Here is a 19,463-nt window from a genome sequence, read left to right on the forward strand (position 1 = left end):
CAGAATAATCGAATGAGGTTTTAATTTCATCAATTTGAAACTCTTCCTCATTATTCGAAAATTCTGATTCAAAGGAATCAAGAAGAAGAGCTGAAATTTTGCTCAAAATTTCTTCTTCTCTTTAGAGCTCATGAAGTTCTTTAGAAAACTTGCAATACTTTGAAGTGTGAACCTTTTTCCCACATTCGTAATAAGTAATTTTGCTAAAATATTTTTTAGAAATTTAGAAGAGGATGGCCTTTTATAGAAATTCTCTTTGTTTTTAGGCGCTTTCCTATTTTTGAAAAAACATTTTTTCTTAAGAAATTTAGAAAAATCTTCTTTGCATTTTCCTTTGCAGGTAGGGGAAGATTCTATGGGATTATACTCAAACTGGTTATAAAAGCTACCTAGCTCATGCTTAGTTTTCTTCATTTCCAATTTGAGTTGTCTTTGGAGCTTAAGGTCATGGAAAATTTTCAAACCCTCTTTCTGAGTAAGGCTAACTAATTCACCATAAGTGTAGAAATCATAAGGGATCTGGCCACTATGGGCTTCTCTTATGGTATTCCTAACCCTTTCACCTAGTATCTTAGGTAAACCAGCTAAGAACTTTTCTTTCTAGAAAGGTTGGTTTGAATCTTCCCTAAGCATGACTTTGGTCAGGAAAGTATCTTTATAAGCTTGGAAGTTGCTAAGCTTTTTACAAGTTAGATTGCTGAGAAGCTCAGTATTCTTATCTTTTAGAAGAGAAGGGTCTCCTATGAAACGGAGGAAAATCGTCAAGATTAAGGTTGACAGAGCATCCTCAATAGGATTTCCTAGCTCATCTAAGATGGGGGTCCCTTCTATGGTGGTTTGGATGGCACCTAGGATTTGGAGCTGTTATGCTTGTGTGAGATGGTAATCCCACCATCCTTTAAGCTGGCCAGAAAATCCAACTATAAGGAGCTTAGCAATGGCTCTATCGGAGGTCTCGCTTTGGGTTTTGTAGGCATTGGCTGCCATGGTCATCTATTGTAAGAGACCAAGAATGTTGTATTCTGACATTCCATCTATATTCCATTCACAGACGGAAGAGGCATTGAATCTTGATTGGGTGAGGATATTATTTCCATTTTCTATCTCTAGATCTGGGGCAGTATTCCTAAAAGTATGCCAAGTCAATCTAGGGGCTTGCCATCCCAATCTGTTGATGTTGGAAGGTTTGTCAGTGACACTTTCAAGCTCTGAATCATTAAATTCATCGCTTTGGGCTTGATCTATAGCACTGATCTTCCTACTGCTTTGAGGAGTATCGGGTACTAGGTTTTTAGAGAACTCAGAAGTGGCTAATTTGCTAAGCTGTTCCCTGACTGCTCTAGGAAACTCAGTTTTCTTCTGAAATTAGTCTTGACTAGGCTTTGAGATTTGGTAGGGTTTGAAGACTGGGTTTTTGAGCTTTTCTGTTTGGCTTATCTCTTTTGGATGACCAGTGTTGGGAATTGGAGAGGTGAAGACTATATGAGGTTTTTGGATTTGGCTTTCTATCCTAACAAGCTGTTTCCCTATTGTCTTAAGATAGGTGTTCGAGAAATTGTTCTGCTGAACAATATTCTTAACATTTTTCTCAAGCTCCTCTCCTACTAATTTGTAAGGTGCACCTTCTAGTTCGTTCTCTCTATAAGAAATGGTTATTTTTCTAAGGGGAGGATGTTCAGACTGGATGGTTTGATTTTCTCCGACCTTCCACTTTGGAGTCTTGTTCCTTACAGTAATAGGACTAATGAGTTTTTCTTTAAAAGGATAAAGAATACTATTTTTTTTGTAATAAATCTGAAACCAATCAAAATATTTGATTTGGATTTTGTTTTGTATGCAAAATTGCTTGTATCTTTCTTGGATACTGTCCTTTTTTTGTAGAAAATGTTTAAAAAACCAAAGTTTTTTGGAATGGTTTTTCTTTGAATAGAAATCTTCATGTAAAAGCTTTTTATTGATTTGAAAATCTTTTGAAATCATGTTGATTTCTGCTTATAGATTTTGAGTTATTGCAGATGGTGATGGTGAAGAGGGGGTAGAGACGGTCTCTATATCATCATCTTCCTTTAGTTCATTGTAAACAGGTCTAGGGATATTGCTTTGGTAATCAACATTTTGTAATATGGTGTTTGAGCTTGGTATATCAGATGTTGAAAATCTTGGTTGTGTTTGTGATGGGGTTAGTTCTTTGTAAGGGACATAAATAACAGAAGGTATTTTTGATACCCTTCCAATATCTATGGTCGAGGTTGAAGAGTCATCATCAGAAAATCTAGAAGAGGTTGATTTCCTGTTGAATGTAAGCTTTACTTTCCCATCTGGAAACTGGGTTACATTTTTGAGATTTGTATTTGGCTATGTTATCTTTGGTGATTCAGGTTGGGTTGTACCTTCGAGGATCCATTCTTCTGGAAGAGTGATATCCTTCCATTGAATGGTTTTTGGAATAGTTGCATTGGATTTGAAAAGATCTGTCTGGAGGAATAAGGTTTCTCCTTTTGGTGAGTGGAGTTTATGTTTCGAACCAAAAGCAGAAATCATGGCTTTGTAGTGTATTTTGAAAATCAATGCTATCGGAATAGATCCTTCAAGCATTTTGTAATTATGTGTTTTTATTTGACTTTAAAATATTTTTATTATTTAAAGAAATTGTAATGTTTGAAAAACAATTAAAAGAAATTGGTCCTTTATTAAGGCTTGACTCAACAGTTCCTAATAAAGAATCATAAAAATTTGTAAACCTAGCATCTTTAAGGACTGCTAAGATGGAAGTATCTAAACCTTCTCTGGTAAGGGGCTTTATTCCTACCTGGACAAGGCCTATATGAATGTATTTATAATCTTTTTCTTTATGCTTCTAGAGGGTCTTTGGATTCAAAAGATAAATTTCTTCAAAAGGCTTTGAAATTTGAATATCTCTTTCTTCAGTTTTATAGTAAAATCAGTTTTGAAGAGAGGAAACTTTCAAAACTCATAGATTTGCTTCTTTTGAATCTTGGATATTTTTCAATCATCAATATGCTTTAAAAAATCTTTAATAGTGATTTCCTCACCATTTACTAAACCTTTAGACCAACAGGGTTCCTAGGAAGAAAAGATTATTTGCATAAAAGAGATTTTAAAATCATTTTAATCAGCATCATATCGCTGATAAACAAGTTCATTTATGCACAGTAGTAAGTCCCGTATGATTTAAGGGCAGTAAATCTGGTGGCTTGGTTCATGTTTGTTTAGAAAGTTATTTTGATTTATTTTAGAATGATTTAGAACCTTTTTTTTCTATAGATCTTCTTCTTTCTCAAACTCTTCTACCTCTGAGTCTTCAAGGTCTAAAGGTTTAGTAAATGGTGAGGAAATCACTATTAAAGATTTTTTAAAGCATATTGATGATTGAAAAATATCCAAGATTCAAAAGAAGCAAATCTATGAGTTTTGAAAGTTTCCTCTCTTCAAAACTGATTTTACTATCAAAACTAAAGAAAGAGATATTCAAATTTCAAAGCCTTTTGAAGAAATTTATCTTTTGAATCCAAAGACCCTCCAGAAGCATAAAGAAAAAGATTATAAATACATTCATATAGGCCTTGTCCAGGTAGGAATAAAGCCCCTTACCAGAGAAGGTTTAGATACTTCCATCTTAGCAGTCCTTAGAGATGCTAGGTTTATAAATTTTTATGATTCTTTATTAGGAACTGTTGAGTCAAGCCTTAATAAAGGACCAATTTCTTTTAATTATTTCTCAAACATTACAATTTCTTTAAATGACAAAAATGTTGTAAAGTCAAATAAAAACACATAATTATAAAATGCTTGAAGGATCTATTCCGATAGCATTGATTTTCAAAATACATTACAAAGCCATGATTTCTGCTTTTGGTTCGAAACATAAACTCCACTCACTAAAAGGAGAAACATTATTCCTCCAGACAGATCTTTCCAAATCCAATGCAACTATTTCAAAAACCATTCAATGGAAGGATATCACTCTTCCAGAAGAATAGATCCTCGAAGGTGCAACCCAACCTGAATCACCAAAGAAAACATAGCCAAATACAAATCTCAAAAATGTAACCCAGTTTCCAGATGGGAAAGTAAAGCTTACATTCAACAGGAAATCAACATCTTCTATATTTTCTGATGATGACTCTTCAACCTCGACCATAGATATTGAAAGGGTATCAAAAATACCTTTTGTTATTTATGCCCCCTTACAAAGAACCAACACCATCACAAACACAACCACGATTTTCAACATCTGATGTACCAAGCTCAAACACCATATTACAAAATGTTGATTACCAAAGCAATATCCCTAGACATATTTACAATGAACCAAAGAAAGATGATGATATAAAGATCGTCTCTACCCCCTTTTCACCATCACCATCTGCAATAACTCAAAATCTAGAAGCAGAAATCAACATGATTTCAAAAGATTTTCAAATCAATAAAAAGCTTTTACATGAAGATTTCTATTCAAAGAAAAACCATTCCAAAAAACTTTGATTTTTTAAACATTTTCTACAAGAAAAGGACAGTATCTAAGAAAGATACTACCAATTTTGCATACAAAATAAAATCCAAATCAAATTTTTTGATTGGTTTCAGATTTATTACAAAGAAAATAGTATTCTTTATCCTTTTAAAGAAAAACTCATTAGTCTTGTTACTATAAGGAACAAGACTCCAGAGTGGAAGGTCGGAGAAAACCAAACCATCCAGTCTGAACATCCTCCCCTTAGGAAAATAACCATTTCTTATGTAGAGAACGAAATAGAAGGCGCACCTTACAAATTAGTAGGAAAGGAGCTTGAGAAAAATGTTAAGAATATTGTTCAGTAGAACAATTTCTCGAATACCTATCTTAACACAATAGGGAAACAGCTTGTTAGGATAGAAAGCCAAATCCAAAAACCTCATATAGTCTTCACCTCTCCAATTCCCAACACTAGTCATCCAAAAGAGATAAGCCAAACAGAAAAGCTCAAAAACCCAGTCTTCAAACCCTACTAAATCTCAAAGCCTAGTCAAGACCAGTTTCAGAAGAAAACTGAGTTTCCTAGAGCAGTCAGGGAACAGCTTAGCAAATTAGCCACTTCTGAGTCCTCTAAAAACCTAGTACCTGATACTCCTCAAAGCAGTAGGAATATCAGTGCTATAGATCAAGCCCAAAGCGATGAATCTAATGATTCAGAGCTTGAAAGTGTCACTGAAAAACCTCCCAACATCAACAGATTGGGATGGCAAGCCCCTAGATTGACTTGGCATACTTCTAGGAATACTGCCCCAGATCTAGAGATAGAAAATAGAAATAATATCCTCACCCAATCTAGATTCAATGCCTCTTCCGTCTATGAATGGAATATAGATGGAATGTCAGAATACAACATTCTTGGTCTCTTACAACAGATGACCATGGCAGCCAATGCCTACAAAACTCAAAGCGAGACCTCCGATAGAGCCATTGTTGAGCTCCTTATAGCTGGATTTTCTTGCCAGCTTAAAGGATGGTGGGATTACCATCTCACACAAGCATAACAGCTCCACATCCTAGGTGCCATCCAAACCACCATAGAAGGGACCCCCATCTTAGATGAACTAGGAAATCCTATTGAGGATGCTCTGTCAACCTTAATCTTGACGATTTCCCTCCATTTCATAGGAGACCCTTCTCTTCTAAAAGATAAGAATACCGAGCTTCTCAGTAATCTAACCTGTAAAAAGCTTAGCAACTTCCAAGCTTATAAAGATACTTTCCTGACCAAAGTCATGCTTAGGGAAGATTCAAACCAACCTTTATGGAAAGAAAAGTTCTTAGCTAGTTTACCTAAGATACTAGCTGAAAGGGTTAGGAATACTATAAGAGAAGCCTATAATGGCCAGATCCCTTATGATTTCTACACTTATGGTGAATTAGTTAGCCTTACTCAGAAAGAGGGTTTGAAAATTTGCCATGACCTTAAGCTCCAAAGACAACTCAAATGGGAAATGAAGAAAACTAAGCAGGAGCCAGGTAGCTTTTGTAACCAGTTTGAATATAATCCCATAGAACCTTCTCCTACCTGCAAAGGAAAATGCAAAGAAGATTTTTCTAAATTTCTTAAGAAAAAACATTTTTTCAAAAATAGGAAAGCGCCTAAAAACAAAGAGAATTTCTATAAAAGGCCATCCTCTTCTAAATTTCCAAAACAAAATTCCAAAAAAGATTTTAGCAAAATTACTTGCTAAGAATGTAGAAAAAAGGGTCACACTTCAAAGTATTGCAAGTTTTCTAAAAAACTTCATGAGCTCCAAATAGAAGAAGAAATTTTGAGCAAAATTTCAGCTATTCTTGTTGGTTCCTCTGAATCAGAATTTTCGAATAATAAGGAAGAGTTTCAAATTGATGAAATTAAAACCTCATTCGATTATTCTGAATCAGAATCATATTATATTCCAAAGAACATTAATATGCTCACTAGGCAACAAGAAGCTCTTCTTGAGGCCATCAAGCATATTAATGATCCTTAAATCCAAAAACAAGTTTTGAAAGAAGTTCTAAAAACTGAAACCCTCGTCCTTTCTTCTAGTAAGAACACCTATGATCTTACTATGATCTTGGAAAAAGGGAAAAAGTTAAAGAACCCTCTCCCTACTATCTAAGAACTTCAAAAAGAAATCAAAGCCATTAAAACAGAACTCAAAGATTTGAAAGAAAAACAACAAAATGATTCTGTTTTGCTCCAAAGCTTGATTCTTAAACAAAATAGTGATTATGATTCTGAAGAAGAAAATGATTTTCAAAATCTTGAGGTTTTGAAAATGTCCTAGAAAATTTCATTAATTTTTTAAAAGAAATAACCTCAAGAAAATATTTGATTCAAATAAAACTCATTTTCCCTGATCATTTCTAGATAGAAACTATAGCTTTATTTGATACGGGAGCAGACCTCAACTGTATCAATTATGAGCTAGTTCATAAAAGATATCATCAAGAAACTAAAGAGAGGCTCACCTCAGCCAATAGTTCAAAGATCAGAATTGCGGGGATAACTAAAGCTGCAATTCTAAACAACAATATTGCCCTAAAAAATGTTTTTATTCTTACAAAGGATCTTCAGCAAACTGTTATTTTGGGAACTCCTTTTATCAATTTAATTACTCCTTTCAAAGTAACTACTGCTGGTATCATTTTTAAAGCTAAAAATTCAAAGATTGTTTTTCCTTTTTTAGAAAAACCCAAGAAGAGAAAATCTCAATCTTATAAAAGCTTACTCAATTTATAATTTTAAGATAAATGCTTTGATTAAAGGAAAACAAACCCAGCTTTTCCACCTAAAACAAGATATGGGTTTAAAAAGAATCTAAAGCCAATTGCAAAATGAATTTGTCCAAAGAAAAATTTCTTATTTACAAAAGAAAATTGAAAAAGAAGTTGGTTATGATCTTCCTAATGCTTTTTGGAAAAGAAAACAGCATATGGTGGATTGATGAGCATAGTTTTACACATATTTGCTTGCATATTATTGCGTATGTTCTTAGCAATTATTGTGCTTTTATTCCCAGATCACCCGTGTTTTGTGTTCTTTTGCATTTCAGGAATATTTATAGGACCATCATCGGTGTTTAAGCAATTATAGATCAATATGTGTGGAAACGGACGAGAATTCATCACAAGATCGGACAAGAGCTCACAATGCATACATTGAGCACGGCCTGGACTCTGGCCGTGCTCAACCATTGGCTTTGATTCTTGAAATTGGCACTTTGTGCATGGTTTCCGCAGCCACCACGGCCTTCAGCACGGCCCATGATGGCCAACACGGGGAGCAACACGGCCCGTGGTGGCCAACACGGGGAGCAACACGACCGTGGTGAAACCCTACTTGGTGAGATCCACGGCCAAAGACGGCCTGGACTTGTCGGCTTGACCAAAGATGGCCTTGACCATGGCCGTGCTGAGTTAAATATATAAGAAAAAAGAATTTTTCTTAGAGAAAAAAATAAGAGGGAAGGAGTGACATAGAGCCCTGGCGGTTGGTTCAATTTCTGTACAGTATTGAGTGCGAGAGAGAGTTGTAGGGAGTAAGAATCCCAGAATCGCAAGGTTCCGAGTGCAAAACAGTAGTGGAGCAATTCAAGAGGCAGTTTGGGAGATTAATCAAAGAGTAGATCCAGATTTGGAGTTGTTCATCCAACTCGAGAGAAAAGGGTGTACATGTTTTATTTTCATTATTCTTTCATTGTAATTGATTTTCTAGATTATTTTAAACATGAACATGTTTAGCTAGACTGATTTAATCCATTGGGATTTCTTTACTATGTTGGCTTAATATTATATTATTGGATTGTTTGAGTTGGTTTTGTATTCTTCTTACTTTCAGTATTAATAAGATAGCATTATTCATGAGACGTTATGAATTGTGTGTTTAGATTGCTTTGTGTGATTTAGAAGTCCATTTGGCAATTGGAATTTTGAATAGCAAGAACTGGTTAATAATCGCTTAGAGATAAGGATAATTAACTAGCCGGATTAAAAATTAACAAAGCTTAATAGAGGCGGATTAAAGCTTAATGCTAATTTAAGAATCAATCGTTAGGAAGAGATTCCAACTTTAGGTTATTAGGTTTAGGAATTCGGTTATCTCGAGAAAGAAACTGAATTCGGTTAAGAATTTGTCCACGGGTAGCATAATTAGACTCACCGATCCTTTATCTTTTATTTGGTTGCCAACTAGTTTAGATTCCCTTTGGGTTTGTCTTCTTATCTTGATTATTTCATTTATCAATTACTTATGCATCTCCCTTACAACTTAGCTTGTAGTTAATAGTTAGTTTAGAAATTATTCATCATCCATTTTAAGTTAATATAATAAAGAATAAAGGAGTAACTCTAGGCTTTCACTTTCCCGAGGAATACGACCTTGATACTCGCCATTAGTGCTAGACTGCATCGATAGGTACACTGCCTTAGATTGTAGCTAACACAATTTAGCCTATCATGGATTTACCATATGAAAAAGATTTTAGTGACAAATAAATTCCTACCAAAGCCAGACCCATCCAAATGAATGAAACTATAGAAAGCCATTGTAGATTAGAAATAAAAGATTTAGAGCAAAAGGGTTTAATTACCAAATCCAGATCCCCCTAGTCGTGTGCAGCCTTCTATGTCAACAAAAATAGTGAGATAGAAAGAGAAACACCTAGGTTGGTGATTAACTACAAACCTCTAAATAAAGCTCTAAAGTGGATTAGATACCCCATTCCAAACAAAAAAGATCTTCTTCAAAAGCTTCATTCTGCTTTTATTTTTTCAAAGTTTGATATGAAATAAGATTTAAATAACAAATTCTTATTGACGAATGAACAAATATACAAACTTTAAAATAAAAGCTTTAAAATGAAAGCTTTAAACAAAAGAAATATAACTTACAAGAGTAGTTGAATACAAGAGGAAGGTGGTTTCTCACTATCACTCTCACACTCTCTTTTCTCACTATATTTCTAATGGTATGACTTGAAGAATACAAGAGTTTCTTATGATTTTTCAGTCTGCCTTCTTCTTTTGTAGCTCCTCTATTTATAGAGGTCTTCAGTCTTGAGGCTCCATAATTGTTACTTTGGATGCTCTTCATAATGGAGTGTGGGGCTCCACCTTCTTTGGATGCTTTTGATAATGGAGTGAAGGGCTCCATGTCTTTTGCAGGAGTTGTCTGTCACACTTCAATAGTGAGGAATCTTTTACTTTAAAAAAGTAACGGTGCAGAGTCTTTTGTGTTCTTTCTTTTCTTTAAAAAGACTTTTTTTTTAAAATTGGGCATCTGGCCCATTGCAGAATTATTTTGGACTGCCATTTCTGGTTTTCAACCCAAGGGCTTTACAAAGATGTCATTTGATGGGCTTAAATATCCCAAAACAGTCATCTTCATTTGAGTCACCATCTAGGTCAATTGCTGCTGAGCTGGTGTTGGAAGAGAAAGATGAAGCTTTAGATTTTCCTTTTGAAGAGGCGATTTCTGACAACTGTTTGATCAATTGTAAGAAATCTTCTTATGTTTGAGCCGCCACTAGCTTTGGAATAATGAAAGACTTCTGTGCCAGGAAAGTAGTCTGTTCTTTCAGAGGTGGCAAGAAGCTATTTTTTGAAAGAAAACTTTGTACCATCTTTAGAGATAATTTTTCTTGGTGGTTAAATTTATCCCACCATTTAACTTTGAATCTTCGGGCAAGGATGATTTCTCCATCTACTGCTTGGTTGAAATGGAAATACCATACACATACCTAGGGGAGAAAGAAGTTTGCACAAAATAGAAGGGAGGAAAACGTCTTTCTATTTTGTTGGGTTTATAGTGAGCTTTGAATAGATTAAACAAAGATAGAACTTCTGGAATTATGGTCTCTGGAACATTGCCATAAAAATTCCACCATTATTGTTTAGAATTACAGCTTTAGTTTTCCCTACAATTCTGATCTTTGAACTATTGGCTCAGGTGAGCCTCTCTTTAGTTTCTTGATGATATCTTTTAGGAACTAGCTCATAATTGATACAATTGAGGTCTGCTCCTGTATCAAACAAAGCTATAGTTTCTATCTGGAAATCATCAGAGAAAATGAGTTTTATTTGAATCAAATATTTTCTTGAGGTTATTTCTTTCAAAACATTATTGAAATTTTCTAGGACATTTTCAGAAACCTCAAGATTTTGAAAATTATTTTCTTCTTCAGAATCATAATCACTATTTTGTTTAAGAATCAAGCTTTGGAGAAAAACATAATCATTTTGTTGTTTTTCTTTCAAATCTTTGAGTTCTGTTTTAATGGTTTTGATTTTTTTTTGAAGTTCTTAGATAGTAGGGAGAGGGTTCTTTAACTTTTTCCCTTTTTCCAAGATCATAGTAAGATCATAGGTGTTCTTACTAGAAGAAGGGACGAGAGTTTCAGTTTTTAGAACTTCTTTCAAAACTTGTTTTTAGATTTGAGAGTCATTAATATGCTTGACGGCCTCAAGAAGAGCTTCTTGTTGCCTAGTGAGCATATTAATATTCTTTGAAATATAATCTGATTCTGATTTAGAATAATCGGATGAGGTTTTAATTTCATCAATTTGAAACTCTTCCTCATTATTCAAAAATTCTGATTCAGAGGAATTAACAAAAAGAGCTGAAATTCTGCTCAAAATTTCTTCTTATATTTGGAGCTCATGAAGTTTTTTAGAAAACTTGCAATACTTTGAAGTGTGACCCTTTTTCCCACATTTGTAGTAAGTAATTTTGCTAAAATCGTTTTTGGAATTTTGTTTTGAAAATTTAGAAGAGGATGGCCTTTTATAGAAATTCTCTCTGTTTTTAGGCGCTTTCCTATTTTTGAAAAAATGTTTTTTCTTAAGAAATTTAGAAAAATCTTCTTTGCATTTTCCTTTGCAGGTAGGGGAAGGTTCTATGGGATTATACTCAAACTGGTTACAAAAGCTACCTAGCTCCTCCTTAGTTTTCTTCACTTCCCATTTGAGTTGTCTTTGGAGCTTAAGGTCATGGCAAATTTTCAAACCCTCTTTCTGAGTAAGGCTAACTAATTCACCATAAGTGTAGAAATCATAAGGGATCTGGCCACTATGGGCTTCTCTTATGGTATTCCTAACCCTTTCACCTAGTATCTTAGGTAAACCAGCTAAGAACTTTTCTTTCCAGAAAGGTTGGTTTGAATCTTCCCTAAGCATGACCCTGGTCAGGAAAATATCTTTATAAGCTTGGAAGTTGCTAAGCTTTTTACAGGTTAGATTGCTGAGAAGCTCAGCATTCTTATCTTTTAGAAGAGAATAGTCTCCTATGAAATGGAGGGAAATCGTCAAGATTAAGGTTGACATAGCATCCTCAATAGGATTTCCTAGCTCATCTAAGATGGGGGTCCCTTCTATGGTGGTTTGTAGGATTTGGAGCTGTTGTGCTTGTATGAGATGGTAATCCCACCATCCTTTAAGCTGGCCAGAAAATCCAGCTATAAGGAACTCAGCAATGGCTCTATCGAAGGTCCCGCTTTAGGTTTTGTAGGCATTGGCTGCCATGGTCATCTATTATAAGAGACCAAGAATGTTGTATTCTGACATTCCATCTATATTCCATTCATAGACGGAAGAGGCATTGAATCTAGATTGGGTGAGGATATTATTTCTATTTTCTATCCCTAGATCTGGGGCAGTATTCCTAGAAGTATGCCAAGTCAATCTAGGGGCTTGCCATCGCAATCTGTTGATGTTGGAGGATTTTTGAGTGACACTTTCAAGCTCTGAATCATTAGATTCATTGCTTTGGGCCCGATCTATAGCACTGATATTCCTACTGCTTTGAGGAGTATCGGGTACTAGGTTTTTTGAGGACTCAGAAGTGGCTAATTTGCTAAGCTATTCCCTTATTGCTCTAGCAAACTCAGTTTGCTTCTGAAACTGGTCTTGACTAGGCTTTGAGATCTAGTAGGGTTTGAAGACTAGGTTTTTGAGCTTTTCTGTTTGGCTTATCTCTTTTGGATGACCAGTGTTAGGAATTGGAAAGGTGAAGACTATAGGAGGTTTTTAGATTTGGCCTTCTATCCTAACAAGCTGTTTCCCTATTGTGGTATTCGGGAAATTGTTCTGCTGAACAATATTTTTAACATTTTTCTCAAGCTCCTCTCCTACTAATTTGTAAGGTGCGGCTTCTATTTCGTTCTCTCCATAAGAAATGGTTATTTTTCTAAGGGGAGGATGTTCAGACTGGATGGTTTGGTTTTTTTCGACCTTCCACTCTGGAGTCTTGTTCCTTACAGTAACAGGACTAATGAGTTTTTCTTTAAAAGGATAAAGAATACTATTTTCTTTGCAATAAATATGAAACCAATCAAAAAATTTGATTTGGATTTTATTTTATATGTAAAATTGGTAGTATCTTTCTTGGATACTATCCTTTTCTTGTAGAAAATGTTTAAAAAACTAAAGTTTTTTGGAATGATTTTTCTTTGAATAGAAATCTTCATGTAAAAGCTTTTTATTGATTTGAAAATCTTTTGAAATCATATTGATTTCTGCTTCTAGATTTTGAGTTATTGCAGATGGTGATGGTGAAGAGGGGGTAGAGACGGTCTCTATATCATCATCTATCTTTGGTTCATTATAAACAGGTCTAGGGATATTGCTTTGGTAATCAACATTTTGTAATATGGTGTTTGAGCTTGGTATATCAGATGTTGAAAATCTTAGTTGTGTTTGTGAAGAGGTTAGTTCTTTGTAAGGGGCATAAATAACAGAAGGTATTTTTGATACCCTTTCAATATCTATGGTCGAGGTTGAAGAGTCATCATCAGAAAATCTAGAAGAGGTTGATTTTCTGTTGAATGTAAGCTTTACTTTCCCATCTGGAAACTGGGTTATGTTTTTGAGATTTGTATTTGGCTCTGTTTGCTTTGGTGATTCAGGTTGGGTTGCACCTTCGAGGATTCGTTCTTCTGGAAGAATGATATCCTTCCATTGAATGATTTTTGGAATAGTTGCATTGGATTTGGAAAGATCTGTCTGGAGGAATAAGGTTTCTCCTTTTGGTGAGTGGAGTTTATGTTTCGAACCAAAAGCAGAAATCATAGCTTTGTAATGTATTTTGAAAATCAATGCTATCAGAATAGATCCTTCAAGCATTTTGTAATTATGTATTTTTATTTGACTTTAAAACATTTTTGTTATTTAAAGAAATTGTAATGTTTGAAAAATAATTGAAAGAAATTGGTCCTTTATTAAGGCTTGACTCAACAGTTCCTAATAAAAAATCATAAAAATTTGTAAACCTAGCATCTCTAAGGACTGCTAAGATGGAAGTATCTAAACCTTCTCTAGTAAGGGGCTTTATTCCTACCTGGACAAGGCCTATATGAATGTATTTATAATCTTTTTCTTTATGCTTCTGGAGGGTCTTTGGATTCAAAAGATAAATTTCTTCAAAAGGCTTTGAAATTTGAATATCTCTTTCTTCAGTTTTGATAGTAAAATCAGTTTTGAAGAGAGGAAACTTTGAAAACTCATAGATTTGTTTCTTTTGAATCTTGGGTATTTTCCAATCATCAATATGCTTTGAAAAATCTTCAACAGTGATTTCTTCACTATTTACTAAACCTTTAGACCTTGAAGACTCAGAGGTAGAAGAGTTTGAGAAAGAAGAAGATCTATAGAAAAAAGGTTCTAAATTCATTTTAAAATAAATCAAAATAACTTTCTAAATAAACGTGAACCAAGCCACCAGATTTACTGCCCTTAAATCATACGAGACTTACTACTGTGCATAAATGAACAAGATTATTTATCAGCGATATGATACAGATTAAAATGATTTTAAAATCTCTTTTATGCAAATAATCTTTTCTTCCTAGGAACCCTGCTAGCTTTGTTTTAAAGCTTTGCTTACTGAAAAATCACAAGAAACTCTTGTATTCTTCAAGTCATACCATTGGAAATATAGTGAGAAAAGAGAGTGTGAGAGTGATAGTGAGAAACCACCTTTCCTCTTGTATTCAACTACTCTTGTAAGTTATATTTCTTTTGTTTAAAGCTTTCATTTTAAAGCTTTTATTTCAAAGTTTGTATATTTGTTCATCCATCAATAAGAATTTATTATTTTAATCTTATTTTCCCTGATTTTCTCCATTTCTATTTAAGATTTAACAAATGTATGCTCTGTGCTTGCGTCATCTGAGGATCATGCACACCAGAAACTTGTTAGTCTCTCTATTTGGTATATATATATATATATATAGTTGCATATACACATATTTTCAAACACAATGGCTAATAAAAATCAGTTAAAGAATAAATAAACAAATAAAAACTCAACCTAAACTTTGTCTTCTATTTAATTAAATAATAATAATAATAGTGACCTTCCCTCTAGAAAAGAAGCTGAAAACTAAACGATATAAAATTAAAATTAAATTAAAGTCAAACAAATTATAATGCAATTGAAATTGGTATCACCTTAGGCATTGAATAAACAATTAGCATAAAGATGTACAAGTTTCATGCGCTAGCAAGAAAATAAGACCAATGCTTCCTCCAGAAAAGAACCTGAAATATGAGAAATTAAAATAAAATCAACAAATTTTAATGCAATTGAACTAACAGAGTAATAATAAAAGATAATTTTCGGTATCACCTTAGGCATGAGTTGTGTGATTAAATTGCATTTAATTGAATAAATCATGGAGGAAGGGTGTATTTAATTGCTATTGTTCATTGAATCATAAGAATCTATAAGTGAGACAACTTGAAAAATGATTTTAACATATAAGGATTTGGAAAATACATTCTATATATTGATGGCAATGTTTTAGATAACAATTTCATGAATAATATTGATATTATCAGACTTAATGATATTGTATGGAACCGGATCGACCACAACTCCCATGTTTTAAAATAATTCTCATTTGAATCTATAAATTTAGGTGTATATTACCTAAGGATTCTTGAGTGAATAGTTTCTTTAGATTCACAAAGTTGAGAAAACAATGGAGTTAGAAAAATTAAATAGAGTCTGAAAAAAAAGAAAGAAACTGAGTTGTTTCCAAATTCCTAGTAAAATATACGTAATATATCGTTTGTTAATAAAAACCATGAATTGATGGTGCGATTCATTGATGGCCATTATACATAGAAGTAGTTATTTTTTGGTTCAATGCAGCGGTAGGGTTAATAGCAGAGATGGTATTGATAACAGTAATCATGCAGCTAGTTTACTGGTGGCTATGAAATGTGGTAGTATTAAAAACAGTTATAATAATAGTAGCAGGTGGGATTATTGCTCCTAGTTGTAGCCTTGGCTCTGGTTGCAGTACAAATCACGAGCTGTAGTAATTCTCTAATGATGACAACAACAATATACAGAAATATAACCCACTTTTCCCATACTCCTACCCATCCATTTGAAAATCCCTATTGTCCACCAAAAAAGGAACTAAAATTTCAACTTAACTTAGGGATAAATCCCATAATTCCTGATATTGAATGTCTGTCAGATATTCATTGAATTAATTAAAGAAAAAATAGACATTCTTTAAAGTCTCAAGCTATTAAACTCCATCTCACAGTTCCCGATATAAGAATAGGCCTTGTAAAAATTAGATGCACACTAAAGCCTTAACTAGAATACTGAGTTTCTAGAACTTAAGCATAGTATCATGGCAAATTAGATATTGAACTGACAGGTATAACAAACTTAATAAGTCCACAAGCAGCTATACATTCCCCGTATTTTAAGTTTAAATTTTGGTTATCACAAGTCCAGCATCACATGGAAGACAAAGTATGTCAATGATAAACTATCATAAAAATAAAATGCACAGAACTCCTTATCGTATAAGCATACCAATCTTAGCATGATGACCATCTATAAGATCACCCAAGCCAATCTCTTCCCAAAAGTCATCATCCCATCCACAAGCTTCCATATCTCGAGAATCTTTTTCATTCATTTGCTACATATGTGCATGCCCAAGATATGTCCATTTGCATATTGTGGTATATAGACTGCGAGTATCATCTCCCTTTGCTCTAAATATCAAGAAAAAACAAAGAGATCAGCACAGTAGCATCAAATATGCAAGTATTTGACTGGTCTAGGAGAATCATATACGAGTATAAATGTTAAGAACGTTTGGAGATAAAATAATTACCTGTATGACAACCAATCATTCAAATACATCCATCTAAACACTATGGACCATGACTCTTGCAAATTTTCCCTCACCCATAGAAGCTGCAATATTTTCAATGCTAACGCAAACAAATACAACACCAAAAAGAAAGGCAGAAGAAGAACCTATTTTCTCATCAATCTCAATATTTGAAACTCAGAATCAATCAAAGCACTTATCATTCTTAAAATTTTGAAATAAATGCACTATAGATTAGGTCTGATATAGGGATAGGAAGGCCATCTTAGAACAACACATGATCATTGTTCATAATAAATCATTTGCAAGAATTCAATTGAATTACATTCTTAGAAAATCATGTCACTTGTAGTATTATGATTTCATTTCTTTCAAAATGCCATGTTCTTTTTAAGTTGAAAGAATCAAATTCTAGCAACTATGATCTTTCCAAATAAAAACTGACTAAAATCGAGAACCCAGTAATATTGAATTCTTGCAATTTCGAGAGTTTACAAACACAATATGAATAAGTACCTGTGGAGGCTGCATTTAGGAGAAAAGGCGCCACCATAGTACTGTAATACTGGTGAATTAGAAGAATTAATCTTCTCAGAATTCCACTACCCAAACAAGGTAAAATAAATATGACAAACCAAGAGAACAAGTAGCAGTAAAACCAATGGCAGTAACTTCTTGACCAGAAACATTTTCAAGTGAGCATGCTCACTTCACAGCTGAACATATTGCATGTCATATATCTGTTGATGATTGCTGCCATAATTTAAAAAATAAAAAAAAAACTATAATTTTTTATCAAATGAAGCTAAATTTAATTTATTTTATATGAATAATTAAATAAATAATATAAACCCATAACCTCAACAGTCACGTTCTTTCCAAATTTGAATTAGACTACTAGACATCCCTAAGAGTTTCCCATTCTCATCGAATAAACCGGAGCGTGCGCTTCCTGTACCGATGTCGACTCCGAGAAAAATGGACTGACGAGGAACGGCTGTGACGGTGGTAGTGGACATCTCGGCGGAGAAAGGAGAGGAGGGATCAGGAGAATGGTAGAGAGGACCATGACTCTTGCAAATTTTCTTTCACCCATAAAAAGCTGTAATATTTTCAATATTAACACAAACAAATACAGCATCAAAAAGAAAGGTAGAAGAAGAACCTATTTTCTCATCAATCTCAATATTTGAAACTCTTAGAAAAACACATTATCATTGTTTAGTATAAATCATTTGCAAGAACTCAATTGAATTCAACATAAAACCATAACCAAACAGGGCATTCTCCTATTTTTCTTTTTAATGAATAACAAATAAAGCTCTAACAATTGGAAAAATAAACAATTTTTTTTATTTTGCCAATAGAAATCCGAAAACTGAGCATACGAGAACTTCATTAAACCCATTTGAAGAATAGAAATCCGAAAACTGATCGCACACGAAAACTTCACCAAACCCATTTGAAGAATAAGAACTAAGAAATATGAAACGACATGCTAGATTTAGAAAGTCTAGAGTTACTGTTTTCTTCTCTTCTTCCTATGACTGCTGCGATAAGCAATAGATTTTTGTCAAATGCTTGAGAATAAACCCATTTCCCCGGCTTAAACAAGAAAGTAACAACAATCAAACTAAATCTACAGAAGAATAGAAGAGAATTGCAGAATTCATTGTGGGTCAGCTGGGTGAAAGGAAAAGAATGGAGGGAAAAAACGTTTAGGATGCTCTTATGAGAAATGGACCCTTAATATTCCTCGTCAACGTTAAAAAGACTTCCTAATTAGCTACATTTTCATCTTCCTAGAAAATCCTTTTTCTTTTATTACATTTCTATTTTATAAGTAATTTCAAAATTTTAATTTAAAGTGAAAGATTTTTAGCTTAGCATTTCTATATTAATCAATGAAAAAATGATTCCCCCCAATTTATTGACAAAGAAAATATAATTTTAATAAGATTGTAAATGAAAATAAAAATAAAAATTAGATAGTCTAACTAGAAAATTTATGTTTAACATAAAAAAAAATCATTTTATCCGTCAATCAAGATAATAAAAATATCATTGAACACATAAAATTTTCATTTTAACCAATTATAATATTTTCTATATTTTCTCTAATAAAGAAAATAACTTTTTAGTTTGTCTTTAAAACATCTTATTTACTTAAGTTATTTTTTTGATATTAGAATGATAAGTATATTTATTTTATGCAATATAATATTTATATTAATTTTGTATTATCCTTTTAAAATATTTTAATTCTTTATTTTATCTGTTCAATATGATTCATAATATGAAGTAATATTTTCAATTCATTTCACAAAATAGAGTAATTATTTTTTCTTTATTTTAATTAAAATTACTTAGAAACTTATTTTTATATTTTAATAACAGCTATTCTTAAAGATCCTTAGAAATTATTAAAAGCACTAACAAATAAAAACTTTGAAAATAATAATCATAAAAGTAAATTAAAGAGGAAAGTTTAATGCAAACGAAATAAAACTAAATTTGAAAAATATTTTATATGGTATTTTATTGATTTTGTATAACTTGATAACTTTTTATTATGACTAAAATAGTATTTTAACTCTAAATAGTTTTATTTTTATCTTGTCTTAACAAAATAGAGTTTGTAATAAATATTTTTATTTTTATTCGAACATATGATATATTTTTAATAAAAAGAATTATTAGCTGAGCTATACTTTCTTTTCCTGAAGTTTAATTTTTAATCATTTATTTTTCAATTTATATATGAATTATCTTTTTGCTCAAAGTTACAACTGTCTTTT

General features: G+C 32.9%; 1 pseudogene; it reads right to left on the reverse strand.

The window, feature by feature from the left end:
• The window catches only part of LOC125370954, a 100,883-nt pseudogene extending 83,199 nt beyond the window's left edge, over nucleotides 1-17,684 (reverse strand).
• Between the last annotated feature and the right edge of the window lie 1,779 nt (nucleotides 17,685-19,463).

This window comes from Ricinus communis, chromosome 8, assembly GCF_019578655.1.
Source record: "Ricinus communis isolate WT05 ecotype wild-type chromosome 8, ASM1957865v1, whole genome shotgun sequence".
In the NCBI taxonomy this organism is placed as follows: domain Eukaryota; kingdom Viridiplantae; phylum Streptophyta; class Magnoliopsida; order Malpighiales; family Euphorbiaceae; genus Ricinus; species Ricinus communis.